This window comes from Castor canadensis, chromosome 4 (genome assembly GCF_047511655.1).
Source record: "Castor canadensis chromosome 4, mCasCan1.hap1v2, whole genome shotgun sequence".
Lineage (NCBI taxonomy): Eukaryota > Metazoa > Chordata > Mammalia > Rodentia > Castoridae > Castor > Castor canadensis.
The window spans coordinates 149,570,649-149,593,793 of record NC_133389.1 but is presented as its reverse complement, the minus strand read 5'-3'; the positions used below and the strand labels follow the sequence as shown (position 1 = coordinate 149,593,793).

The 23,145-nt window shown below is 46.9% G+C and overlaps 1 protein-coding gene and 1 long non-coding RNA gene across 6 annotated transcripts in view; one reads left to right on the top strand and one right to left on the bottom strand.

Annotated features, from left to right (window-relative positions):
* The window catches only part of LOC141422615 (uncharacterized), a 246,958-nt gene that overhangs the window by 222,863 nt on the left and 950 nt on the right, over positions 1-23,145 (bottom strand). Inside the window, exon 1 of one of the 3 annotated variants that reach the window (XR_012447325.1) lies at positions 13,596-14,051. The exons of 1 other annotated variant lie outside the window; for it this stretch is intronic. This is a non-coding gene — a long non-coding RNA (uncharacterized lncRNA). Of the gene's footprint in view, positions 1-13,595; positions 14,052-23,145 lie in introns of those variants that run through there. One more of the 3 variants, XR_012447327.1, reaches the window with a different exon arrangement.
* Satb2 (SATB homeobox 2) overlaps positions 16,791-23,145 on the top strand; it is a 179,035-nt gene continuing 172,680 nt past the window's right edge. Inside the window, exons 1-2 of one of the 3 annotated variants that reach the window (XM_074071340.1) lie at positions 16,791-17,044; positions 21,251-21,333. The gene's annotated coding sequence lies outside the window, so the exon portion shown is untranslated. Of the gene's footprint in view, positions 17,045-17,510; positions 17,845-21,250; positions 21,334-23,145 lie in introns of those variants that run through there. The other 2 variants (XM_074071342.1, XM_074071341.1) reach the window with 2 other exon arrangements.

Genomic DNA, 23,145 nt, shown 5'->3' with positions numbered 1-23,145 from the left:
TCAAAAGTCTCTTTCAAAAGGCTGTTGTCAGTATCAAGTGGGATAATAATAGAGAAGCATTTGTAGATTACCTGTTTATTGGAAACATTCAACAAATGATAACTGCTATTGTTATTATTATTTGAACTCAATTTTCTGATTTCCAAGTCGTAATTCATTCTTTACACTAGGAGGCCTCCCTCAAATCTACTTGACTCTGCATGCCTGTGTATTTCCCTATTTATTAGCTCTGTTGTAATGTTTTCATAGAAGATTATATGAATGATATTAAGGATGTTATTTGACTTTAGAATTGTCCTACCTAAAAAAATACAATAAAAACTAGCTGGGCCACAGAGAGACTCCTAAGTCTAATGGCTTAAGCAGGATAGGAACTGTTTCTCTCTCATGTAACTAATAGTCAAGAGGTGGGCAATGTAAGACTGGTGGAACAGTCTACCTCTCAACATTTGAATTTGATCTTTGGGCTCAGAGTAGCTTCTTCAATTTTTATATCAGAAAGTGCTTGCCTGATTCTTTTCAAATTAACACCAGGGCTGTGGGTGTGGCTTAGTGTAGAATGCTTGCCTAGCATTCCTGAGGATATAGGTTCAATTCCCAGCACTTCAAAAGAAAATAAAATAAGAATAAGACCAAAACTGGCACCCATTCCTTTTCTCATTAGCCAAAACTTAATCATGTAAGTACCTCTCACCTTGCTGTAAGGGCAGCTGAAAGATGTAGGCCTGTGATAGGCAATTATGTAACCAGATAAAGAAGTAAGAATAACATCAGATGAGAACCTGAAGTCTATCACAAGCTCCTAACTCTTATAATAGCAGTAAGAGTTGCTGCTAATATAAGATCTACCCACCCCACTTTTAAAATAAAAGATAAATATTAATTGCCCAGAAAAGTATCTTCTAGCAAAATAGTTTGGTTCTTGAATTATGATTCAAAGTAATTTAGAGGCAAGAAGTTTTCTGGGGGCTAGAAAAAGAATGATAAAGAATTATTACTGCAAAATGAGTGGGAAACAGGGAAGGACCAGAGGAAAGCGGCTTGCCAAATAGAGAGTGAGAGAAAAAAAAAGGAAGTGCTGTGCTGAATTATGAAATACTGATGTTATTTTGACCATTTGGGGGTGATATTCCCGTCTCTGACGGAGATGCCCACCTTTCACTCAGCTAACCCAGGAGCAACCTCTGTAGCTGTTCAGTTTGAAGAAGGCTTCAGAAAGTCAGCTCAAGGATCTGAATCTGTGAACATTTTTCTGAAAAGTATCTTCCAGGGTCTCTCTTACAAAGATAGTAATTTCTCAAACTTGAGTACCCTCTTGGAATAATTTGGGTCTACCTAACTGGGATCAGACCAGCTTTGAGATATTAAGTACTATAGATTCTGGCAGAAAATGAGTAGACAGGAAAATCCAGGTAAGGATCCCAGTGGCTGCGTCCAAGGTCTGGGATTTCTATAGGCTAGGAAGACTTTCTGTGCCTTTTAGGTATCAGAAAAATGCCTGGTGGTAACCCCCTCTGTAAGGTTTCTCAGATCCAGCCTTCCATCCCCATTCCCTCTACTCCTGCTCTGTCCTGACCCTTAGGATGTTCTGACAATCTTGCGTTCTTGCTACCCTTGCATCTTCTCTCCTTGCTACTTGCCTTTTGTTCCCCCAAGTCATCCTGCATAGTCTTGTTAAAACAATTCAAAATCCTTTTCATTCTGAGTCTTCTTTACCTCTGAACTTATCCAGTGGGGTCATTTAAGGTTGTATTATACTTTATTTTCTTTCATTTTATTGGAGCTATGTTTTTAATTTTCTTACCTATACTTTATTATTTTATTTATTTATTTTTTGTTTATTTATTTACATGTGCATACATTGTTTGGGTCATTTCTCCACCCTACTCCCCTCCCCTCTTCCCCCCCTCCCCAGTTTCCCCCTCCCCTCCTCAGTTTCAGGCAGGTTCCATTCTGCCCTTATCACTGAGTTTGTTGAAGAAAAGACATAAGCATAATAAGAAAGACAAAGCTATATAGCTTTGTCTTTTTTAGCTAGTTGAATTAAGGATAGCTATACAGAGAGATTCCTACTATTGCTCTCATGTACCCATGTGTTACGACCCATGTTGATTCAACTCTAATTGATCTTTACATTGGTTCCTGATCCCCTGCTCATGATAACCTCTGTCTCTTTAAGGTTTCTGTATTAGTTCCTCTGGAGTGGGGACATCACACGCTTTCATGTTATGGGTTTTCTACCTATTCTTATATCTCCCATATGTGCTCTCCCCTTTCTTATCTATACTTTAAAAAAGTGCCTCCACAATAAACATGTATACTTTTTGTAATAATGAAAATATGAAGTCAGATTTGAACTCAAGGCTTTGTGCTTAAAAAGCAGGTGCTCTACCACTTGAGCCATACCTCCAATGAAGTCAGTTTTTAACTTCCTCAAAAGTTAGGATGGTTTCTTCTTTGTCAAGCCTACAACCTTTGGGATAATACTGAAGCCTCCTAAAACAGCTTTAGCTCTCTGATGTGTTCCCCCTCAGTTCTGCAGGCTCAGAAGGGAAGTCTGGCTAGTTTGCTCACAGCAACCAGCTCCGTTTCTGTCACACCCCATCTCACAGGTCTCAGCTATCTTTCCAGATCTAGTGAAAATTTCACCTTCCTGGACCATTTAATTTTTTTAACCTCAGGAGTGTTCAGTGTAAGGGTTTTTTTTTTAGCATATTAATTGTACAAAGGGGTTTCATTGTGATATTTCCCTCTATGTATATTATATACTTTGATCATATTCACCCCTCTATTATTTTCTTATCTGCCTCCCTCTTTTTTTTTTTACAATTTTAATGAGTTTCATTACCATTTCAATTCTTAAGCTTACCATTCACTTCTCTGACATTTTACTTATGCCTGTGCCACATCCCTTGGAAAAATGAGTATGTCCTCTTAGTTGTTGTCAACTGTTGTACCTGAATGTTGTCTATTAAATGCAAGAGTGAGATCTTGAAATTCTTTTTCTTCACACCATCTGGCATGGTTCTAAACACATAATAGATAGTCTGTTGATAGTTATATTTTGAGAGTTTTATTCACATTTTAGCTGAATAACTTAGTATGTCAGACCACTGTGCCATCCTCCCTACAAATATTTATAGAAGGATTTCATAGGTATGATGATCATGAATACAAAGGAATACAAAGCTAATTGGAGGATTTGGGGTGTCAGTAACAAGCTGATTCTATGGCCTTAGAAAATGTCAGCTTTCCCTTAATTTGCCAGCCAACTGCTATCTGTGGTTCTTCTTGGCCTCTGACCCCAGCTCTGCTGAAGTGAGTTTGTGTCCTCAGCAGGTTATGAACCACTTGTCTACACCAGCTTCCTTCCCCACTGTGGCAGGCATCTCTATTCGTCTGTCTCATTTCTATCAGCATTAGAGGTGCCCCTTTCCCAAGGAGTAAGCCTCAAATGCTATCAGTGGGATGGAGAACCCCCTTCCTCTAAGTATACTGGATTCCTAAGTATACTGAGATAATGTAAAACATGATTTTTTGTTGTTGAATGTAAGGCTATAAAATGTCCATTTGTTTTCTCATGTATTCTGTCCATCATCTGTGTGGCCAAGCAGGGTATGGTCCTATTAAGAGTTGATCTTAAATTGTAAGCTCTGAGATGGTGCAATGTTGTATTTTTAAGATGTGTTTGAAGCAGTCCCTGGCTTACAATAGTTGTTCAAGATGGTTACTAAGTGATGCCTTTAAACAAGGTCATGCTCATAAAACCTCATCTGTGACTTCTTACTGATAGGCTAATGACAAAACCTAATTGAAGAAAAGTCTAACACCTCTGATCTTAGTTAAGCCCCACTCCTAATTTGCAGTGTGTCCTTGTGCCATTATCTACCTCTCTGAACTCACTTTTTTTTTGATCCTTCTGGCCAAATTAAGCAACAAATATATTTATTTTAGAAATGGCTCTTGAACTGGAATTAATTAAATCTAATTGTCCTACAGAGGATATACTGACACCTTTAAATTGTTGTGAAGTGTCTGCAGACAACAGTCATAAATTTTTTACTAGGAAAATACAAAATGACCCCAATACTTAAGAATGTCTGTCCTGGTTGACAGATAAGGACTTGTCAGAGTCATTTTCCATGGGCTTCTCTGTAAATGTCCCAGTAGGATTAGAACTGTAATAACAAAACTTAAAGTAAACATGGTTAACAGTTTATCAATTAACATAATAGTATAGTATTACTAAACCTCTCTTTACAATTACAATTGGGAACATATATATGATCTTATAAAAGTTAAGACACCAGTTTGGTACAGTGTCTTTTTATAACTACTTTAGAAGGCTTATATACTTGAAGAACATAAAGACATCTAACATATGAAGGAGCCAGTAACAGCATTTAAACCTTGAATTTTGGTTAGGTAAAGTAACAACTGAGTGGTTGTCAATACTGTATTGACAATTAAAAACCCTAAATTTTCCAATGGTTAGGGGAAGGAAGTGTCAGTAATCTCAAATAGTGCCTGTTTTAATGATCATTTGCATATCATATACATAAAATAATGTTTATCTAGCCAATATAAGATAAATGTCTATTTATCCAACAAACAGATGACAGGCCTAAATGGTAGAATGTTTAGCATTTGTCACAAAGAACAGAAATGTCAAAGACCTTATTAGATACAATGTACCTTAGATAAAATAGCTATAGGTGTTTGCACATATACACTTTTAACTCTACATTTTTTATACATTTTAAAAAATTATTTTATAATGTTTAGATACACACACAAAGCACTAGCAGTCTGAGAACCATTTAAGAGAATTTTTACTTAGTTTAAATTTAGTTTCCTCAGTGTTACCAGAAAAGTACTTTAGGGTTTTTGCGTCTGGCAAGAGACTAATTTAGGCAGTCTAAGAGTTTCAATGGGCTATGTAGACAACTTACTCATTGAGTTTGATGAACTTTTTTTAAACTTTTTTTTTTATTGAACTCACTTTTAATAGTGCTTTTCTTAAAGTGTCATTGTGGGGATTAAATGAGATAAAGCATGTGACATGCCTAGTGACATTCATAGCTATTATTTTGTAGTCATCTGCACCATTCCTTAAGATAGAAGGCAGCTGAACAATCAAGCAAGTGAATCCCTACCCTCACAGAATAGTTTTGGATCTGTGACCTGCATGCTGAGGTTTCCTGATGTCAGCAGGAACCTGAACCTTTCAGTTAATTCAGTTTGAAGGCTATTATCCAGTCTCATCCTCTTTTCATACCTTCTTTTCATTTCCTTTTCCCTTCCTCAGAACTGAAAATGTCCACAGAAGCAATAAAAATAAATGGCTATTTGCAGGAGGGGAGGGAAAGAGAGGGAGGAGAGAGTTGCTACCTCAGGACTCCAAGGTTCTGCTTCAGTGTATAATAGCCACTCTCCCCAAGTCTAAGGTTTTCATCTTGGGGCAGGGGTTGCAGCTTGGCGTCTTCCCCTAAGCTGCTGAAGAGTATTGATTGGTAGAAAGCAATCAATTTGTGTTTGGTTTGTGGGAGTGAACATAGTCACAAGGTCATTGAAATTTTATTGTCTGAATGTTTCAAACTGATGTAAATATCTAGGCAGAGCTCATGAAGGACAAAACATTGAATCAAAAAGAAAAATAGACTGAGCAGTGACTTGGGTGTTTTCCTTCTGATGTTCTATTCTATAACCTGCCTCTCTAGTCAAAGGCAGTGCTGGGTCAGTTGTAAAAAAGAGCCTGCTGGCAGCCAAACTGACTCAGTGTGTGAATTCTGAAAAACCTCAGTAAAGAGACACAAAGCCACTGGAGGGAGGAAGAAGGTCTTAAACTGTCATTCCTCCCATCCCTTCTGCCTTTGCTAAAAGTTGGAGAGGAAGGTCTTTTGAGATTTCATGTAGGGCCCCATGGTTTTGTATTTGGTCTTGCAGGCAAGGACAGAGATGGCCTTGGCATAGCTGCTCCTGAACAGTGTTGCTCTTTCACTGCCTCTCCTGGGCTACTAGTGCTCACAGTACAGAAGAACACAACCCTAGAAAAATCTGACCACAATGAGAACAGTGGTGGAATTTATAAACCGGATGGAGAATATTGCCCAGTTCAGAAACATGTAATCAGTTCTCTCATAAAGAATATTTCTTTGTCAACACCAAACAATATTGGCTGCTGTGCAGATTTAATGCAGAAGAGTCAGAGAGATGGTTCTCTGAGGAAGCCTAGGGTCTTCTTACCCATAGGGTGTGACATCCCACATCCCCGAGGCAAGAATGAAAGAGCAGAGAACACAGTCTAAGTCTCTTTTTCTCTACTCCAAGCCAATGGAATGTCTCATCAATAGGACTGTTCTGTGGACTACTTTGAAGTGGCCTGTCATCATAGTGTCCTGCTAACTTTTGCCCCCTGCCCAGATGGCTTAAGGGAGGGAAGGGTGCAGAAGAGATGAGGAAAAGGGGTTAGAGAGATGCTTACTAAAACTCAGAGAGCTTGTTGTGAGAATGTTTATTTCCTGTAATAGGGTTGCTTGAGTTGTTTAATCTAAAAGAAAATGGGCCTAAGAGAATAGTGGGAGGGAGCCAATACTCAACTTCTTTTTCAAATTCAGTATTTACAGTATGGATTGAGAAAGTGAGTGGGGGTGGGGTATTGGATTAGCAATTACCATGTCTTTATAGTATAACGAACATGTTCTGAGTTTTTACTATGTTCCAGTAACTGTCTAAGCAACTGACATATGGAATTTTGTTTAATCCTCTCCATTTTATGAGATAGCTATTTGTATTTTGCCTATTTGACAGATAAGGAATATGAGGCTCAGAGAGGTAAGCTGACCTCCCCAAATTCACACAGCTAGTAAGTGACAAGGCAGAATCGACTTCATCTGTAAGTTTTAAATCTGGAAGCGCAGTTACTCACCCCCCCCAATATTTACTGAAATCTTAATAGCCTTCAGTAGCATTTTAGGAAGAATGCTTTGTTTAAATAAATTTACCTTCTAAAAAGAGAGTCATCTCCTGCATCACTGGCATAACCTCCTTAAAGGTGAAGGTTCTAGTTCTCATTTCCCCATCCCACCATACTTCCCTGCCCAACATTTTCACCCAGGCTTCCCTGGTATAGAGGGAGGGGTGTAAACAGTGTACTAGATCCTTCTTCCTGGGCATCCTTCATCCAGCTTCTCTCAGAGAAGGGAGCACCTACAATCCAGCTGCAAGAGGGGCCACACCCTAGAAGCACATCCCTCTTCTGGAGTGGCACACACAAGACAGAAGGGTCAAGTGGCCTTGGTAAATAGGAATTTCTTAGATTCTGCTGCTAAACCTACAGGGTTGAGATAAATCCACAGAACAGTTGAAAGGCAAAAATACCCAGTTTTTCTTATAATGGGGAGTGGGAGGGGGCGAGAAAAACAAAGTAAAGTACAGTTGTGGTTAGAATGCATTATGGTAAGTCTTCCCTGTTACTACTCAACGCAGCATACCCTCCCAAGTGCTAAGGGAGAGGAAGTCTGAAGCCTATTTTTATTCATCTTTCCTGTAGATGCTGTTGTGTGTGGTAATTCCTAGGCAGATGTTACAATGTGGAATTTCTCCGGTGGTTTAGTTGGCATTTTTAACAGGACTCAATTAAAAGTCTTTCTCCTTAAAAACCAGTTTTCAGTGAGTGGAGCTGAAAGTACTCCTGTTTTTGAAATTATCTCCTAGAAGACTAAAGGTTCCTCATTACCATGTGTCTGCTGTTGACCCATAATAGGTTTCGGTCACAGAAAGCTGCTGGAGACTCCCCAGGAGGGACGTCATACAGCATGGACCAGAGGACATGGCTTGTGAGATCTGCACAAGTGTGAGCATTCAGGGATGCTCTGGAGCTGCAGGAACCCTGGAGCAGCACTTATATGCTTGTGTGTTCGAATATACAATGTGCATTCCATTCTCTTCCCACTCTCTACCCTGTGAGCTTCCTCTTGCCTCCTGCTTGCATTGTTGCAGTCCACTGGAAAGTTGGTGTTTTCTGGCATTTAAAAGGTTGAAATTTGATGGGCAAATAAAATGACTAAGTGGGGAAAAGGCAGGTGGATCAGCTGAGTGACCTCAATGTCACCCCATTATGAATTTCAGTAAGCAATACTTCAGAATTGTCAATTTTATCAGCCAAATGTAATTTTTGTGTGTGTGATAGAATAAGTATTGCACATCTCAGCCAACCTCTGCTTTTCCTTCTCCCCAATTCCCAAAGGACTTTGAAGAAGGGAAATCAATAAATCAATTGGTACCTTGTCCAATACCCATTTCAGTGACATCACAGCACCATTTGCTAAAGATCAGATATTAGTTACGGAAAAAGACTGAAACATTTCCATTTGATAATGTATCTCTTTGACTTTGTGAACAGGAATACAGATAGGAATACTGAAATATCCTTGAAAATAATAATTTCTGTGTTGATCTTATTTTAAAAAGACAGCAGTTACAGAGGATAACAAAATGCCATTTATATTTTATTTATATGGTTTATTATAAAGCCAGTGTATACTGTATTTCTATTTGTTTGTCTCTTTTTTTTTTTTTTTGAGACAGGGTCTCACTAAGCAGCCCGTGCTGTCCTTGTACATAAGGTCCTTCTGCCTCAGCCTCCTGAGTGCTGGGTTTATAGTTTGTGCACTGCCAAGCTGGGCTTCTGTTTTATTTTATTTAAAACTCTTCCCTTACTATTCTAAGGAATGATCTTAGAAATGTGTATATTCATTACTTTTGATCCTTAAAAATGACAACTTATAACAAAGCAAAACAAAATCACATTTAAATTAAGCACTAAATTAGGTCTGATATTTGGAGAAAATTATACAACTTGGAAGCAAACATTTATGATGTTAACAGTCCCACCTTTTTGTTCTGTTTTGTTCACTTATTCATGTATTTACATGTAACTAATATTCTTTCTTTTCTGGTACTCTCTACCACTCGAGCCACATCCCCAGCTCTCTAATATTCTTATATTAGGATAAAACAATACAAATATTTATTTACTATTTCCCCAAAACATTTTAATGGTATATATAACTCCATTTCTAAATTCAGCCCTTCATTTGAACCAAATATAATATTCTTACTTTTAAAGACTTTCCAGATTTTATTATTACAATAATATTAGTATTAATAATATAAACAATAGTAGCATTAAAGGAGTATGTTTAATTAAAAAAAACACAATGGTAATCAGAAGACTAGTAGCACCTGATAGTCAAAGCTGCACTGGACTGAAGGTCACAGCAGGAGTGTCAGTCTCAACTCTCCGCTCAGGAACTTTCTCATGTGGAGTGTGATTCTTTGCCTTTACCCGGCTCTAATTCCTCACCAATAAACTACAAAGGAGAGACTAGATGCTGTTTAGATTTCCTAAAGGTCTGAGTCTGAAATTTCTTGCTCTTAGGATTCCCTCTGCAGAGGCTTTACTGTCGTGCCATTAGGAGAGCTCCTAGGAGTTGTGGGTTCCTGTGGAAGAAGGGATGTGTCTGTAAAGAAAGGCTGCAGTCTTCCATCAGTGGGGGTTCTGACTAGGAAGTGTCTCGCCCCTCAGCACAGGTGCACTGCCATACTGGACCTGGTGGAGTGGTCAGTAGGCTCACAGTCTAGCAAACTGCTTTCCCCTCGATCTTGGATTAATGTTGCTACCTTAAAAATGAAACCTTCTAAGCCTTGAAGTCTGCAGCAAAGCCAGCAAGCAAGTCTCTCCTGAGTCCACCGAAAGTTCATGGACTTGGGAGTACAATGAGAAGGGCTTAGATCACCTAAAATGTTTTAAACTAGGCTCAGAATCTGAGGGCTAAGACTAGATTTTCCCATAGGTATATATGTATACATATGGGTATGAAGATGGGAGAAAAGGCGATCTCCTCACCTACAACTTACTCAAGTATATTTTAGTTCTCCCTTGTCTTCTTTGCTCGGAAACAACCGGGAATTATTCGCGAGCTGGGCCCCCTGTGTTCCTTTCTTTGCTGGCTGCGCGCACATCTCCCGGGCAGGTGAGGAGGCTGCCAGCGCTGGGCACTGCAGGTGGACGCTGGCCGCAGAGCCAGCCCGAGGTCTGGGCCAGAGCGGTCTGGCGCCCGGGGCGGCTCCCCCTACTGGGAGTCCCGCGCAGCGTCAGTGGCCAGTCCCGAGTGGCACCGTCGCCTCTCAGGGCCACCCGGGCTTCGAGGGTGGGATCAGAAAGCTGCAATGGGCCGGGTCGACCTGCGCAGGGCGGAAGCGCTCGGCCAGGGTAAGCATTTTCCAGCACAAGCAATTAGCTGCAAATAAACATCTGACGCCCCGGCTCTGTAAACCTAGTGCCCGCCGCACGCCTTCTAACCCGAGGGGCCGCGGGGGCGGGCGAGTGGTGGGGAAGATACAAGGCCTGGCAAGGAACGGTGGGGTTAGGTATGAGGGTGCAGGAGGGTGTCCCAGCACACGCTTCCCGAGTTCAGAGACGCTTCTTCAGTTACCAACAAAGTCAGGGCTAGTCTCTGAAGGGGTAGCCGACCGCCCAGTTGCACAGAGCCCCTCTCCCCAGCCTCCGATCTGCGCACGCCCTGGGTCGCCCGCACTACAGATCCTGATTCCGATTGCCCTCGGAGAACCGGACTCGGGGTAAGAGCGCCTCCGTGGGCCCAGTCTCTTTGCAGTATCCTGACAAAACAGATAGTCAACCGAGGCCTTCGAAATCAAGGACTGAGGTGAGCGACGGAATGCCCCAGCTTCTGGCCCTCGCTTTGGGACTTCCCTCTTGCGCCTGGGATCCGAGCGCGAATTAGACCTATTAGGGCGCAAATTAGTTTCAAAGTGGGAGCACGCTTGCAGGAGCTCGGGGTCGCCAGCTGGTTCAAGGGCGCTCAGTACAGACTCTGGCAAAGGTGCAATTCGGCGCGCAGGTCTGTGCAATGCGTACTCCTCTGGGCCCGAGCTGACATCAATTCTGCCCAAGTAAGCGCTGCCCCGGATACCCACGGTGTGTATGTGGGAAGGGGAGGGGATTGTTGGGTGAATACCGAAAAGCGTCACCTGGGAACCCAAATATGTAGTTTGAACCCAATCCTTGGGACATTTTCTGTGGAAAAAGACCTGGAAATATAGAAGTCACACACCTAATAAAGATGCGCGCATGGAATAATGATAGGAGATTAAAGGGCGAAGGTTTGATCTGCCGCAGGACTTCCTGCCTTCACTTCCTCTGCAGGCGGAGAGCAGGTCTGCACCCAGCCCAAGGCACAGTGGGTGTCACCTATTCTCCCCTGGGACCGCTGAGGTCCTAATCCCCTAGACCCAAGCAGAACTCCACCAGCTTGGCACACAGCCTGGGGCCTCGCTGCGGCACCTTGACATCTACGGACGAGTCAGGGTCTAAATAAAAGCCCTGGGTGGCTCAAGTCGTTGACCAAACTCCAAAGCCAAGGGTTGCGGGTTGTTTCCCGGGAATCTTTGGATGGCGGCTGTGACCTGTGAGAGGGCTCTCGGGGTCAAGGGCGCCATTGGAGACTGTAAAGACCTCGAGACGCCCACACTTTATTGCCTGACTGGGCTGAGTCCGAGCTGGCGTCCTCCACCCTCATACTCCTGTTCCCCAGCCTGAGTGGCAGGCCAGGTCCCGAGGGCTGGGGGAGGGCAGAGGGTGAGAAAGGGAGGGATTCTTCCGTCTGCTTCCTTTTTTTCTGTCTGACTTTTCAGAATATACCAGCAAGTTGTTAGTTGGACTGTTACAGACTTTCTAAACTACTCCTCCCCCATTTTTGAAGGTGTTGCACAAACTGCTCCCCCCTCAACCAAACACACCTTTCTCTAACCCCTCCTCCTCCTCCCTCTTTCCCGGAAAATGTGAGTAATAGGTGTGAAAGGCAACTAAATCAGGTGTGTCTGCAGCAGAGCGGCAAGTTAAATGAGTGGAGAAGGGGTTTCTTGAAGTGTTTCTTTCTGAAGTCGATGACACACACGCCTGTAGCAAAGGAGCTCGGTTTGGCACCGAAGATGCCGAGTCCGGTGGGCGCTCAGGCTGTGTGCACCTTGCGAGCACCTCTGGCCACCGGGTCCCTGAGCTCTAGGCCCCTAGACTCTGCCGGGGCCAGAAGAGCCAGACAAGTGATCTCGCTCGTTTAGCCTCCTCGCTCCCACCACCATCACTTTTCTTTTCTCTCTCTCTCTCTCTCTCTCTCTCTCTCTCTCTCTCTCTCTCTCTCTCTCTCTCTCCCTTCCTCCCTCCCCCTCTCCCTCTCCCTCTCCCTCTTCCTCCCTTCCTTTCCCTCTCCCTCTCCCTCTTCTTTCTCTCTTTTGCTTTAGTAGAAGATCTGTTGTGAACAGGTAGCCCGAAACTTCCCTGTAGGACTGGTGAGCGATCTGGGAACTGGCTTCCCGGGATTTAGGAACCTCTGGGGGTGGGGAAGGCGGAGGAGGGTCAAAGGGGCATCCGCTTCTTTAGAACCTGGACCCGGTTTACTTGCCACCCCCCCCACACACACACACACCGGACGGCGGGGGAGGGGAGGAGGGCTCAGGGCAGAGGGCTCCCTGGGATGACTCTGTAATTCGGTCGCTGGATCGAGAACTGGTGACTGATACTCTCCATAATGGCTACTAGGCCGGGCAGCGCCCTTTCCGGTTTTCAAGATGATTAACCTTAGCATTGCTGTAGCAGGATGTCCCTTGCCCGTTCAGCCTCCATCTCCCTTGAGATTAGGGGCTGTGCCTTTCAAAGATGGACCAGAGGTTCCTGGCCCGGGCCCTTCTTTGCCTCCTTGCAGCCTTTCCTTGGGGAGATGCTGGCGGCGAATGGGGGTGGGGAACGAGGGAAACACGAAGCAGCGCGCGGACCTATTAGTTCTGGGCGCCCACCTAGCTGAATCGGGTTCACCGGCCGTGTCCCCCGTGATTCCCCGGGTCACCTCCGCCTTCAACCACTTGCCTGAAACTTACCAGATTCCAACCTTAAGGCAGGAAAAAAAGTGTTTCATATACAAACCGATCAGGGTATTTGCAGATAATTGCGAATGTCAAATACTCGGGCGTGATGACAAAGTGCAGAGATTGTTGGGGCCGGAGCTCGGCCAGAGGGGCGGGGGCTGCTGGCGGGCTCCCTGGCCACCTCCTGACTGCCCTACAAGAGGGGGAAGGGAGTTACAATCGCCAGCAGCTGCCCACGGTCCAATTAACTAAGACCGGTGCTTCTTCCACCCTTTGGCTGTGGAGCTTATTCAGACTCACGCACTAAGGCCACGCCGGACCTCGCTCAGGGAGGAGGTGCCAGGGTAGATACTGCTCTCCTCCCCTCTCACTACCGGTCCCAAGCGAGAGGTACACGGGAGGGGTTTCGCTGGGCTCCAGTTGGACACCGAGGCCTTGTCAAAGGAAAGGCCCTGCCATGTCGCGCTCCAGAGCTAAAGTCAGATTGTTACTCCCCATCCACTGCGGGCCAGAGCCTCGAGGGGAGGAGCGAGTCACAGGCCACTCTGGGACCAACAGCTACACCCTTCTAGTGCTAAGGTTGGTTTTCCACTGAAATAAAAACGGACGTTAAAAAAGAAAAGGAAAGGAAAAGACAAAACTCTACTTACTCTCCCGCCCTAGTCTTCCTACCCTGGTTGCAGGAGGCCATTGGTCCTCGAGCCCAGACGCACTCAGCCAGCCAGAACCGATCCTGCTAAGGTCTCTTGTGAGGCGGCTGCTCCCTGCTACTTTCCATACTTCTTGGAGACACCCCCTTTCTGTTCCCTGCAGGCACGCTCAGACTGTTTAAAACTCTGAATCCTTAGGTGGTGGAGGAGGAGTACTCTTGTTGAACTCCAATCTACTGACAATCCAGGGGGTTCAATTAAAAATGACACCATGGGGCTGGTGGCAAATTTGTGGCTTTCAGAGGATTGGAATCGCAGGGATGGCAAAGACATGGTCTCTGGCCAGGGATGGGGGTGAACATTTGATGTAGGGGAGAAAAAAAGCCCTCGAGAGGGTACACCCATACTAAGTTATAACTGAACCCCAGGCACCAGGTTCTGGTCTCTGGGTCCCGGGTCCCAGGCAGGTATGTTGGTGGAGCGGAGCCCTCACAGACCTTGACCCCTTTCCTTTCCGAGGGCTGAAGAATGTGGCCAGGATACTTCCTGAGTCCGTAAGAGGAAAGGGAAGGATGGACAAATGCGTGTGCGGCGCCGCAGGGCTGCAGGTGATGCAACGCACAGGACAACACATTGAAATGTCTGTCGCGCGTCCGTCTCCCCCACCCTCGGCCCCCTTCCCCTTCCGTTGAGTGACTGAAATGAGAGCATCCCTAGAAGCCTTTTAAGTTTTGAACCCCAGTCGTCTGAGGTTTTCAATGATGACAAATTAGAAAAACACCTCTGCTGCAAGCAAGTACCTTAGAGAGTTGGGGGAGGGGAAGCTGCTGGCTGCACAACTTGGGAAAAATGAAGACTAGCCTCTCCCTCCATCACCGCAGCTAAAACTGTAGGGTTGGGACGAAGGGAGCCCTGGGGCTAAAGCCTCAGGCTGGAACGAGCTGTAGCAAATGAAAAACCGGATCCGAAGAAGTCCAACGCCCAGCTCCTTAGCCACTTGCCACCAGGAGCCTTCTGGACATCTACCCCTTTACGCCCCTACCAGGAAAGCACGGATCTGGCCGGGAGATCTGACTTGGCGTCCCGTGGGACCAGTAGGGCCAATCCTACAGGGAATTAACCCAGTTCCAGTGATGCCCATTTACAAAGACAGCAGTCTCTGTCTTCAGTCTGGGCAGCCGGTGGGCCCGCACGTCGAAGATGTGATTCCATTTGATTTTTCAAATCAGAGTGCATTGATTGGGGGCCCAAAGAGTCTTAATTAAATCTGCTATGAACAGAAATATCATTTCTTGCTCTTGAACATGGAGCTTGAGGAGGTGGCAGAAAGGGTCTGGCAGAAGCCAGGTTGGGAGATGCCCTTAAAAACAAACACCCCCCCCCCCAAAGAAAAAAGGCAGATAAGGCAAAGATAGAAAAAAAGAATACTCCTCAGAAAACAGCTGAACTGAAACCAAAACCCAGGATAGCAGGGAGGTAAATGAAGGACAACCTAGGTTCCCAGAGCAGCCAAGACCCACCCAAGCCCAGGAACGGGGACCTCCATTGGAAAAGTAGGGAGTCAGTGAGACCTGGGGTAAGCTGGGGCGGGGGAGCTGAGGTGCCACCTGAGGCTCTTATCTTACTGAGCTCTGCACTTTCCTTCTTAATTTAATTCTTCTATATTTCCTTGCCACTTTCTTAACTGGACAGCACTGGGAGGACACCTCCTTCCGCAACATGACCAGCCTGGGGGAAAAAGAGAGTAGCTACTTAGAGCTCCCAGAGCAAAAGCACTAGGGTGGCTGCTAGGAACCAGAAGGTAGCACCAATTGAGGACCATAGGTGGTCCTGGGAGCCGGGTGGGAAGAAGATAGAAAAGAAAACTGTAAGTAACCCTCTGGGTCAGTAGGAAATGGGGAATCTACAACCATAGCTCAAGATCTGCTTCTGTGGCAGCTAAGGGTCAATAAGGGGTGGGGAACAATCTGAAGAAGGAAGAGAGGGGTTAGGAGCTCTGAGGCCCCTTGCCAGTGGGTGAAGAGGAGAGGGTAGGGAGCAAATAGAGCCCTTTACCTCTTAGAATGTGCAAAGGGCTGCATCTGTCTCCAAAATACTGTCTCTGTAAGTTACCTGACAACCCTCAGACGACTTTGGGTCTCACAGACTAAAACCAAGCAAACTAAGAGAAGCCCATCAATTTTCCAGCTAAAAATGAAAAGGAAATATCCCTCATAATACAAAAACACAGAGATCTGAGTACACAGGTTTGGGTGTGCTCCTTGGAACTTCAGAAGCCAGCACTCTCCTCCTGGGATTCTTGGCTTGCAAGCTTAAATCCCATTTTTTTCTTTGACTACTTAGCATCTGACCCCAATACCAAAGTGATTCAGAAATCCTCTTCATTTCGTTAGGTGGACATTCGTAAGCACTAGTTATGTTGGGTTTGGTAAGGAATTTAAGTTCAGGTAAATTTTAGCACAATGCCTTTTCAATAAGTCTCTTTAATGGTGTCTTTAACTTCCATACAACAAAATGAAAAAAGAATACCTATTACTATGGTTGGCGAAAACTATGCCTAGATTGCTTTCAGATTTCAGTGATTTTATTTAGGCAGAAACAGCTCCATGGACACTAACAAATTGGAAGTTATTGTTTATGAAAGGTCTTATATGTTTTTAAACTGGGGCTTATTTCACAGGTGGAAAAATTATTTACTATCAAGAACATTCTTTGAAAAGTCTTGGAAAATAAAAATAAAAATTTGGACTGTATTATACTATAGCAGTCTTTACTAAAAACAACACTACAATCCATGCGTCAGAATGTAGTGAGAGTTAATTAAGATGCAAACTATTAGGGAAATGCTGCAAATTTCTTTCGATCGCAACCAATGGGAAAATCTTTACAACCCCCGCTCCTTATATCTTTCTCGTGAGACTTGAATTGTTGTCAATATTTTCCTCCTCTGAAATAACAGTTCACCTTTCGAAACTCTTCACTCCGGAGCGACAATGATGATTGTTCTCCAGGCAGAGGGCTTTTGAAACAAACAACTTTGCTACATTCACACTCACGCTCACACACCCCACACAAACGCACACACAGTTGCCGGTTTTTGAAAACGTAGAGAAGAGAGAGAGAGAGAGAGAGAGAGAGAGAGAGAGAGAGAGAGAGAGAGAGAGAGAGAGAGAGAGAGAGAGAGAGAGAGAGAGAGAGAGAGAGAGAGAGAGAGAGAGAAACTCGAGCTTAGGTAACCAACAAACCCAATTACTAGGCTTTATTGATACTAAAAGGAAAAGTTCCCCTCGTAAAATTTCTCTGAGCTTATTAGTTATTTAAATCAGCCCCGGGCTGGACGAGCGACGCCGAAGGCACGGTCTCTTGGTTCCTGGAGGTGAGTAGCCAGCGTCGGCGCCCTGACCCACCACCCCTCGCTTGAGGGGCGAAGACACGCGCAGCGAGTTGAGGTGAGCCACCTGGCAGGGGATGACGGGCCTGCTATCTAGGGGAATACCGGTTATCAGACTTTAGAAATGAACAGGTCACAGCCAATAATGAAGGTGTGGGCGAGCAGGCCCAGTGGCTGCGGAGTGCAGAACTCAGCCCTCGGGCCTCGCTGTTCCATTGCGGGCGCCGCTGGGCACTCGTCGGGCAGGGATCGGCATAGGACCCAGGGTTCCCTCCGTGTGTGTGTGTGTGTGTGTGTGTGTGTGTGTGTGTGTGTGTGTGTGTGTGTGTGATTGGGAGCTTTGTAAATTGAGTGGGCACCAGGTGAATTTACACCTTTCTGAGTCGTCTCTTTCAATAGCTGACCGTGTGTGTGTGTGTGTGTGTGTGTGTGTGTGTGTGTGTGTGTGTGACTGTGCGTGTGTGAGCGCGGGGGTGGGGCCGATAGAGAATTGAATTTATTTAAAATAAACCCCAACCAAGTGAAGTCCTCTAAGCCCGATATAGGGGCTCCCAAATCCTGATGTGGCTCCTGGACGGTGCCAGGTGATGCCTAGTTCCTCTGGACTTTGCCACAGGGCCGTGAGGGGAGGCACTGCAGGGTGGGAAAGAACTGAGTCCCGGGACGCCGCCATCACTGCCACCTGGACCTTAGCCCGGATGTCAAGTCCTGATGGATTGAGAGGGTGTCCGAGGGGCTTCTTGAGACCTAGAGTACAGTCGAGGCTCCAGCCTGGGAAGCCCTCTACCTTCTCCGCCACTCCTGACGATTTTGGTCCGCGGCACACTCCGACCACCCGCCGCATCCTCCTCGGTCCCAGTAAGTGCCTGGGACCCTGGGTCCCGCAGCAGTCTTTCTTGCCCTCTCCGAGTGGTTCGAAACCAGCGCGGGCCCAGAGCCCGCATAGAACGGGAAACTGCTCCGGCTTGGGGAGCCTCGGCCTCAGCTGCCTGAGCTCGCCTGCCCTTTCTAGGGGTGGCTGAGGATTTCGCGAAGCAGGCCTGCCCGCCTAGAGTTTGGGGTGCGGATGGAATGCCATGGCTTAGAGTTTTCAGGTGTACTTTTCATTACAAGAGATTGGGACAAACTGCAGGCGACGATGTTTTGCGCGCGACCTCGCGTTTTTGTGTTGAGTGGTCTGCGGGTGCCTAGGTCGGGGACGTGCCCATTCCCCGCCCCAACCCCCGGCACCCAAACCCGAGAACTGGCGATGCGGAAGGTCTGGCTCCAGCCGGCGCGGCAGGTTTCGGCCACAGCCCACGCGGTGGCGCTGTGGGGAGAGGACGCCTCGACTCCGGGCCGGGACCCTGGCAGTGACCTGGTCTCGAGGGTGAAAGGACCTTGACAACTAGCTGAGGTCGCAAGTCTTTCGCCGCCACCTTGGACCCGAGTCCCTGTGCCACGCTTGGTGTTTCCCGCAGTAAAATTGCAGTGGGACCGGAGCGCGACCCATGCCGAGGTGGGGGCGGGTGGCAGCCGCGGCTCCTTGGGCTTCTTTTCTTCCCCCCTTGGCCTTGTAGTCCTTTACTGTCGATTTCTCATAAATAAACTAGTTTAGCAGGGCAATCCTTTTCTCACTGCGCTGCCGCAGAAGGAAACCCACTTATTAAGCTCTTGACTCTGAAAAAGAATGACTGGACCAGATAGCCCCGAGAAAGCATTGCCAGGAGTCTCCAGGGTAGTGCCCAGAGTCCAAAGACCCTCCACCTTCCCGGACCTCCCACCCGCGGCGGTGGACCAAACATCCAAATCTTCCATCCCACGACTCCCCTGGCCTGAAACCCGTCTCCTTTCCATCTTCCATCCATCCAGGCAGACAGAGCCCACGCCTGAAGTCCATCTCCTACACCTGGGACCCTAAAAACTCCCTGTCCTCTCCTGGGGCAGTTCCTGGGCTAACCATAGTGTTTCCATTTCAGCCCTTTGGACTTATGTACTTTAGGTTCTCCAGACCTCCAACCCCTTCCAGGTCCCCTTGGGCGCTCTGCTCCCCACCTAACGCGGACTAGGTGCCCACCATCCTTTTGCAATCAGGCATCCCCCCAGGACGCAACTCTCTGTCCTGGCAGCAGGGGCAAGTTCATTTGCGAACAGGAGGAGGACCTCCGCCGCCCGACGGCTTCCTCTCTGCTCCGCCCCCGCCCAGGCCCTTGGAGCGGCTGGAGGAACCAGGAATAATTTATTTTTGCCTGGCGCGGGTTGATTTGTAGGGCTCTGATGCCAAGAGGAAGGCGTGCGGATAACGAAGTAAGTGCCCCCCGCCCCTGTGCTCTGGTCAGTTCCCAGACGCCCCCAAAGAAGTCTGGGAAAGGCCTCAAGCCCATCCAGGTTGACCTGTGCTTCAAGGCGAGTTCCCCTCCGGGCATTCTGGCCCCTGGCCCTTGTCTTCTGGATGCATCTGATTTCCAATCTAAGCCTTGCGCCCTTATGCTGTCCGGGGAAGTGTTGCTCGCCTAACTCTTCACCGACAGTCCTTGGCGGAAATTGGCTTCAGAGTTGGCATGGGCTTCTTTAGACAGAAATGATTCCCTCCGCCCTCCTCCCGCCCCCAGTAGGGCAAGCTCTGGGAGAAGAGGTTGGCCCGCTTTGGTTCCCAGAAGCCGTCGAAGGCTTTTGACCTTTGCAGTTCCCATAGAGTTTTCCCGGGGTGTGTGGGGTGGAGGGAAAGCACAGCACACTTTCCCGAGCTCTCAAGAGGTAGCGCGCCGTTGGGAGGGCCTCTTTGCCTGGGTGACCGAACTTGAAAGCCCAGGAGCCTGGGGATGAATGCTGGGCCTTCAGAGGCCCGGGTGGCCCAGCGAGAGCGGACGTCCTGCGCCTGGCACTCTGCACCCCACCAGGGCGGTGGGGCCGGGGCGGTCCAGGTTGACCTGGATGGAGGGTTCCCAAGGCAAAAACCTCGGTGGCGACAAAGAGAAATCAAGCAATGTTGTCGTTAAACGTTCAGGTCACAAGAGAAAGGAGAAGAAAGGCCTGGCAGGAGAAAGAAAGAAAAGAGACGGTGGAAAAAAAGAAAAACTGCACATTCAAACCCAACTTACAAAGATCCGTTGACTTAAAAAAAAAATAACAGCTTGTAGTGTGATTATAAAAGACAGGAGTCTTTTCCACTAAATAACATTTAAAATTGGGGATGGGAGAAGGGGGAACCTCGGAGCAGATTTCCTACAAAAAAATGTCCCCCAGAAGTGAACTTCAACGTTTTGAGCACAGAACAAGTATCTCCTAATTCGCAAAAATTAGTACTGGATCACAGTATTTAAAGAAGACAAAGTACTTAATTCTATTTTTTGAGTGTGATTTTGTTTTTAAAAGTTTAGAAACAAACCATAATGAGGAATACAAAACGAAACCAAACAAAAAACATTGAATCATCATCAAATTTATTTAATGCTTTAAAAAGTAGAAAATCCTAGCAAAAAGTAAAAAGTGTTAAAGTATTTCTTATTGTCGAAATTAAACATGCCTGAGACGACTGCTTTAGTTGAAATAAAGACAATTCAAAAATTTTGTAGTAAAAAACATGTAATTTGAAACAGAAAAGGCCTTTATTATGAACAAAATTAAAGGTAAAAAAAAATACACTGGGCATACATCGAAAAACTACCTAGAATTCTCCTTTATGAAGTTGAAAGAAATTTTTTAAATGTTACTAAAAATAATTCTACATTCAAAATACATTTCTGGTAACAATTTATCGAATTTGACATTTTCCTCTATGTCAAATGTAGCCTACTTATTTTTAAATGTAATTTGAAATAATTTAGGATTTTTGATAGGGTTTTTTTTTTAGTATCAGAAACGAACAAGAAAAATCAATGAATTTGAAAGGGAGCAGAGTCTAACCACAATGTACATTTAATTGTACTAATTGTATACTTTATTTAAATAGCTTTTCTCAGGGGTTTAATAATTTAGAATCAATAGTCTCCTTCAAAACATAATAAAATATTTACACTTTATAAAATATTAACCGATTAACACAGCCGTGTTGTTTATAAGAGTGTAACTGAAGTCTCGGTAATCATGCTATTGACACAAGCCTGTGAGGTTGGCGAAGTGATCCTTAGCAAAATGTAAATGAAGATCAGACAGTGGTGTTTATAAAATAGCTCATTAATGATTTAGGATTGAATCGTTCCAACCATTCGCATCACCAGATATAATAATAGTGACGAATCAGACAGAAAAGATCCTGGCTAAACGATTTGCATTTTTTTTCCAGAAGTACCGAAGTCCTAATATCATCAATTCTTCTAAGTTCCTGGACATCGATCCGGAGGAGGATTCCGCAGTTACAACATCAAGGTAAGGAAGGAACGGCGCTATTATCGTTAAGATATTAACAACAAATAAGCCTTTCCCCATTTTGAAAAACGGGCTAAGTTTGACCGTGGTAGTTGGATTTTTGCAACCCTCTTCTCATTTCGATATATTACAGATTTTTTTTTAAAACAAAAGTTTGCCGATCAAACTTACAGTTCGTTTCTTTGCTGCCAAAAATCTTTTAGTTACCACAAAGGGTTGGTTTACTTGAGCCATTGTGCTCTCACCAACTTCGAATTTTCTGTAACCCATTTCACTGGGGGTGGGGGTGGGGAAGATGGAATTTGGGGGAGAAAAACTGGGAAAAGAAAAACGCTGTCTATAACTCCCAGGGTGGCTCCCCAGAGGTTACTATCCTGCTTGCTTCTTTTCTCTGCTGGGCTCCGATCGCCTCCCTGGTGCGCCGTGGGCTTCTTTGGAACTTGGTGGGCGACTCCTGGGTGTGGGATTCACCCGGATCTGGGCACTGAGACTTAGGCCAGGGGCAGGTTTCATTTCTGGGACCCTTTTTCTTCTACAGTCTCTCTAACCTCCCGGGCCAAGAGCATAGGGTGGGGGTGGAGGGGGTTGATGCGAATGGACTACGGCCTGGCCCCGGTCACTGTCCGCCGACACAGCTTTCTGCTGTCCCTGCCTGGGGCCAGCATTTCCAGAATTGCCCCCGAGCGCGTTTGCCGAAACCGAATTTAGTTTGGCCCTCTGGCGCCGCCGTACAGTCAACGCTTCTTAAGGGGGACCAGCGGCTCAGGCAGAGAGACGTGGGAGAGTCCTTGGGGTCCGGGGGAATAAGAGGGAGAGCCCAGGTTTGCAGGAGGTATAGGAGACGCAGCCGGCTGAGGGGGCTTCTCTGGCCTCAGAGCCGGCAGGGACGCGTCCACATTTTCACGCCCAAGCTCCCAGTAGCGAGTGTCCGCCGATGCCCCAGGAGTCTCGAGGGGGCTGCGGCCCCTGCCCACGTGCTTTTTCTTAAGGAGGCCCGCGCCCAAGCGGGGCCGCCAGGACAAAAGCGCGGCCGGGAGCTCGTCCTGCTCGGCTAGTGCCGGCGCCACCTTAAATGAGCACCGCGGCTGGAGCCCGGCTGCGGGCGGCCAAGGCCGCGGGAGTCGGCAAAAGTTTGTGTCTTGGTTACGCCTTCGCGGGACCTGCTGGGGACGCTTCTGCGCGGCCTCACCGTAGGCAGGGAGGCTGGGTCCTCACCGCACTGCCCTACTCGTGCCCGAAGCCAGAGCAGGAGCAGCTTGGGGTCTTCAGGAGCCCTAGTCCCGCAGCCCCAGAACCGGCAGCCCTACCGCGTTGCCGCCACCGCGTCACGGCCTCCAGGCGGCCTGGGCTGCGCCGCTCGCGATGTCGCCGGCGCTGCGAGCGCTCCAGGGATGCCATCCAAGGATGCATCCCGCTCTGCGCCCACCGTGCAACACCCTCTCCAGTGCCACCCACAGCCCGGCGGGCGGTGGCCTTGCTCCTGCCATTCGGGACACCCGGGCTATTGTTCCGGACCCGCGGCCGTCGCAGCTCTGAGGGAGAAGCGGCCTTTCCTGCGTGCGGCGGCACGGAGAGCCACGGGCCTGGACGGTCGGCTCCGCGCGGCGGGGGAGCTCGTAGACACCGAGAAAAGTTGCTCGGAGGGGCGGAGGCGGTGGGTGGTGGGCGGAGGCCGTGGGTGGGGGAGGCGATCGTCCTCCTATCCCCAAAGTCGAAAGTACTCCGCGCTGTTAACTGAGCCCGGAGCCCAGGCAGCTGCTGCCGCCTCTAGCGCGTCAGTCTTGCCTCTGTGCCGGGAGACGCGGCACCCAG